Source organism: Gadus morhua, unplaced genomic scaffold (assembly GCF_902167405.1).
Source record: "Gadus morhua unplaced genomic scaffold, gadMor3.0, whole genome shotgun sequence".
Classification (NCBI taxonomy): Eukaryota; Metazoa; Chordata; class Actinopteri; order Gadiformes; family Gadidae; genus Gadus; species Gadus morhua.
The window spans coordinates 50,001-55,418 of record NW_021964015.1 but is presented as its reverse complement, the minus strand read 5'-3'; the positions used below and the strand labels follow the sequence as shown (position 1 = coordinate 55,418).

General features: G+C 48.4%; 1 long non-coding RNA gene across 1 annotated transcript; it reads left to right on the top strand.

The window, feature by feature from the left end:
• Positions 1 to 683: 683 nt before the first annotated feature.
• On the top strand, positions 684 to 4,457 carry LOC115538884 (uncharacterized). The gene is made up of 2 exons (XR_003975608.1): positions 684 to 732; positions 2,731 to 4,457. It is a non-coding gene; the product is annotated as an uncharacterized LOC115538884 (long non-coding RNA).
• The last annotated feature ends 961 nt before the right edge of the window (positions 4,458 to 5,418 follow it).

The following is a 5,418-nucleotide window of genomic DNA, read 5'->3' as shown; positions in this document are numbered from 1 at the left end:
TCTCCCTCTCTCTCTCTCTCTCTCTCTCTCTCTCTCTCTCTCTCTCTCTCTCTCCCTCTCTCCCTCTCTCTCTCTCTCTCTCTCTCTCTCTCCTCTCTCTCTCTCTCTCTCTCTCTCCCTCTCCCTCTCCCTCTCTCTCTCTCTCTCTCTCTCTCCCTCCCTCTCCCTCTCCTCTCTCCCTCCCTCTCTCTCCCTCTCTCTCCTCTCCTCTCTCTCTCCCCCTCTCTCTCTCTCTCTCTCTCTCTCTCTCTCTCTCCCTCTCTCTCTCCCCTCTCTCTCTCCTCTCTCTCTCTCTCTCCTCTCTCTCTCTCTCTCTCCCTCTCCCTCTCTCTCTCTCTCTCTCTCTCTCTCTCTCTCTCTCTCTCTCTCTCTCTCTCTCTCTCCCTCCCTCTCTCTCCCCTCTCTCTCTCTCTCTCTCTCTCTCCTCTCTCTCTCTCTCTCTCTCTCTCTCTCCCTCTCTCCCTCCCTCTCTCTCCCCCTCTCTCTCTCTCTCTCTCTCAGGCTCCCTGAGTCGTGTGGGGTCGCGGATGCACAACGGCTCGTGGGCGTCGGCGACCTCTGACCCCTCAGAGGAGTGCATGGTGATGGTGTCCACGCTGGAGCGCGAGCACATGGCGTCCTGGGGGGCCTCCGTCGGGGGGCGGGGCCCCAGGCAGAGACCCCACCCCGACCACCACCCCCCCGCCGGGAACCCCCACCCCCCCCCCGGCCGCGCCGAGAGGCGGGAACACTGTGAGTCCTCCAGCGACAGACACTTCTTCTTCTACTGTATTCATTTACATTAATGTTAAATGACAGGAGAGAGGGAGGGGGAGGAAGAGGGGGGAGGAGAGAGAGATGGGGGGAGGCAGGGGGGAGAGAGGGAGAGGAAGAGGGGGGAGGATAGAGAGATGGATTGGGGAGAGGGATCGAGGGGAGAGAGAGGGGGAGGAAGAGGGGGGAGGAGAGGGAGATGGATAGGGTGTAGGGATTGAGGGGAGAGAGAGAGAGAGGAAAAGGGGGGAGGAGAGAGATGGGGGGAGATGGGGGAGAAAAGAGAGAGGGGAAAAGAGGAGCACAGAGGCGGGAACACTGTGAGTCCTCCCACTCCAGGCACTTCTTCTTCTACTGTATTCATTTATATTAATATTAAATCACAGGAGAGAGGGGGAGGAAGAGGGGGGAGGAGAGAGAGATGGGGGGAGGCAGGGGAGAGAAGAGCAAAGAGGAGCCTATAGAGGAGGGAGTACTGTGAGTGGTCCAAACAAGAGCTCTTTGATTTATTTATGTTTATTTTTGAAATTGCAAGAGAGTGAGAGGGAGAGGGAGGGAGTGAGAGGGAGGGAGAGAGAGGGAGTGGGAGGGAGAGAGAGGGAGTGAGAAGGAGTGAGAGGGAGTGAGAGGGGGAGAGAGAGAGAGAGAGAGAGAGAGAGAGAGAGAGAGAGAGAGAGAGAGAGAGAGAGAGAGAGAGAGAGAGAGAGAGAGAGAGAGAGAGGGGGGAGGGAGAGAGAGAGGGAGGGAGAGAGAGAGGGAGAGAGAGAGAGGGGGAGAGAAAGAGAGAGAGGGAGGGTGAGAGAGAGAGGGAGAGAGAGAGAGGGAGGGAGAGAGAGAGAGAGAGAGAGAGAGAGAGAGAGAGAGAGAGAGAGAGAGAGAGAGAGAGAGAGAGAGAGACCGAGGGAGAGGGAGAGAGGGAGAGGGAGAGGGAGAGGAGAGAGAGAGAGAGAGAGAGAGACCGAGGGGAGATAAGATGTTGGAAAATAAATTCTGCAAAATCGAATTATTTCATTTATTCTTTCTAAAACATACTATAATTTCTAACTTAAAGTTTGAGAAAAAGAAAATACTCTAATTACGTCTACTGGGGTTTGTGGTTTTATTTCTGGAACCTTCCTTAATTGTCGTCCCACAGCCAGCAGGAGGGATTTTAGTCGATCTTTCCTTGAGAGATTTCTCCAACTGTTGAGAAGCTTCGAGGTTATGTTGCATCAGAACTTGCAGGAGCACTTTACTGACAACAATACCTTTACCAAATACATTAGGTGGATCCATAAAGTACTCTTATATCATATCGTATGTCAGGTATTATATGCCTCATCATCAACAGCTCATGACACAACACTGGGAGAATGGAAAACTTTATTGTTGCCGGTCGACCTCAGAAGCTTTCAGACCACAATTTACTCGGACGTATCGAGTTCAAAATAATTACTGCTCCTGCTTCTCAAGGTGAATCAGCAAATAAACGTATCATCTTGAATGTCTGTCTCTGCCTTCGAAGTGGTTGTAAGACCTCTGAAATAACCTTTAAATAACCTGCCGGAGATAATACGTTTTCTCTTTTGGAAAGATGGCCGTGCTGCCGACAATGTTGGCGGCGATTGAACCGTGAGTGTTGTGTTCCATTGTCTTCGGCTCTCCGTCGTTGCGCTCGTCTGAATGGGCTGCATTGGATGTTTGAAATGCGTCTGGCTCCACCCAGACACGTTTCCAAGACGAGTCAATCTGTTTTTACAAGGATTGAAACTTAACTCAGACTGAGTAGGACTTCATGAGGCAGACAGTAGCTACTAAAACGACCCGCTCGATACACTGTTGCACAGGCTGGGGATTCTTTAATACCAGCAATAAGTCAAAATGACACCTGCAAGGTCTCTCCCATCTCTAATTGATCTGCAGGGATGTTGGAGTCACGTTGGAAACACTGTTAAAAGTCTGATATTTAATGTATTCTTCCTGTGTTTTTTCCCTCAGAGTTTCTCAACGTTCCTGCCCTTGATGACCTCGTGACGAGGGCACTGAGATGAGGAGAATCACCCCGAATGATCGTCAGTGATTGGATTTGGGGTCGGGTTTGTGGGCCGGTTCTGACCGGTTGATGGGGAAGGAGGGAGGGAGGGAGGGAGGGAAGGAGGGAGGAGGGGTTGAAGCTGTAAAATATGTAATGTATAAACACAGGTCTTTCTCTCTCACACACAAACACACACATACACACTCAAACACACACACACACAGTGTTCTCACTACAGTGACTGTCCCTCGCGAAAACTGTGAACTGTGTATGTTGGCGTGTCTCCTCTCTTACCCACACATATGTCCTCCTCCTCTTCCTCCTCCCTGTCCCCCACACTTATGTACAGAAACTCACAGGGTGGAGGCCCAGAATATTCACCACTTCATCTCCCGTCTCACGGCGGTGAGAGGACTTGCTTCATGTGTAAATAACTCTTTAACGTTAACGACGTCTGGGCTTCTTCTCTCCGATCGCCCACCTTTTGGTTTTCTTTCGCTTTGCTATGCAAGCAAAATGGATGCCGCTGTCTCTGCTCCTTCCGGAGAGTTCTTACCGTGTGGTTCGTTGTTTTGGGTTCGGGTTTAGGGTTGTTTTTTTTTTAAATGCTGAAATGTGAAGTGGTTGCAACGAGGCTCCGGTACGTGATGTTGTACTTTGCACAGAGGGTTACGAGGATTATAAGCACAAACTCGCCGCCGTCGTCTCCAGACGGGACGAGGAGCGAATCAGGAGGACAAAGAGGGGATATCTATTATATAAGAATCTAACAGTAGGCAGAGAGACGGATGACTCCCGGCTGTTGGCTGATGCTGGTCGTGAAACTCGTTTATTGACAGACAAACCGGACGCGCAAAGGAGGACGTTGATGGCTAACTTCAGTTCTGTAAAAAAGGAAAACTACGAATAATTTTTTGTTTGACTGCAGACACCAATGTGCATTGCACCTTTGAGTAATATTGGAAATGTACTTATTTATTTGTTTAATTTATTTAAGTTATTTAATTTTTTGTATGGTATGACTCATTTTCTAAATTTTTTGCATCGTAACATGTCCCCAAAAATATGAGTATTTGCAAATGAGATCGACTGCTTTTTACAGGGTTTGTTTCGTGCGACATGATACACACGTATGACATTATGAAACACATGTATGATACTGAGTCGGGTGGACGGCCGGACCCATCGGGGTAAACTAAACACACGCGGGAGCTGAGCTACGGTGCGCCATAGAGGTCAAACTTCCAGAAATCCCAGGAATCTCGGGGCCAAGCATCGACGCGCTCACTGCCCCGCGGACCGGTGTTCCCTAAACACCCAATACGTCTGTCTTAAAGTCTCAGAGGAGTTCAACTTTAATCTGTGCTCTGTTGGAACACGCCATCACACGGCTACATCATCTTCTAAAGATGTTTCTAGAACCAAATGATTCTCACCGGCAGAGGAGCTACAGTGATAAACGGTATAATATGTTCCAATGCAGTGGGCTAGTTCTGAACTGTGTCCTGCCTCTGAGATTCACCCCGCTGTAGGTCGACGTTGATGGTTCTACCGGTGGTTCTGCTCCAGATCTCCCTGCTCCAACCGTCTCCTTCTGTCAGGTGGCTATGCCCTCAGGAACACATAGCCACTAACTGTATGACCGGTTTTCAATACTTTGATGCAGAATAAAGCGTGTATGTGAAACTGAGACGTGTCCTTCATCTGTGTTTGCGTTGTTGTTTCTATGTTCTCACTGTTCGGAATGGCCTGGAACATTAGCCTGGAACATTATCCAGGAACATTAGCCAGGATCATGAGCCTGGATCATGGCCCCATAGATCCTCTGGATCTCAAGGATCCCATTGATCCCAGCGATCTCATGGATCCCATCGATGCCATGGACCACATGCCGGTGCCTGATTAAATTTGAGCTAACTATGCTAATAAGGACTAAGCTTCCCTAGCTTCAAGTCCTAGTAATTAAACACTAGTCTCCTCTATGTTTTCTCTGTCCTAGTCCGTTGATACTACTAATCCATTGGAGTTAATTCCCTGTTAATCATCACTCTTAAGATTAAAAGATAATAAAATAACACTTTCATAACTTTATCCCCTATTAATCCCAGATGGTGAAATTAATTCTGATAGGCTGTAGGTTTCATGAGATTTAATTGGGGAAATTTATAAATCATGTATGAATAAATAAAGGACCCAGGGTGTCTCAGCCGTCCGCTCCTCTCTCCATCTGCCCAGGTGCAGAAGGCTGTCTTGGCTTCCTGGCTCTATGCGTGTGCTCAATATTCCACTCACGTCCCCTGCTCTCTCTCATCGCTGGCTAAACTCCCCTGCAGTAATGGAGGCTGTGACAACTACATCAGGTGTGAATGAATAATAATAATAACGGTGATAATAGATTTTAGCAGAAACATTCCCGACAAAGCGCCCGACGTGCCGAGCAGTGTGATCTGAATAATGAGACGACTTCAAATACAGTTTTATAATCAATGGAACAGTGTGAGACACAAAGTGCATTTTAACAGGCTCTGGGAGAGACGCATTTACATAAACAGTGGAGAGGAGACAGATACGGCTCAAATAGTAATGAGGGTACTTTAAAATAAATAAAATACCCAACAATGTTTACAACAATGTAGAAATAAGAGGACACG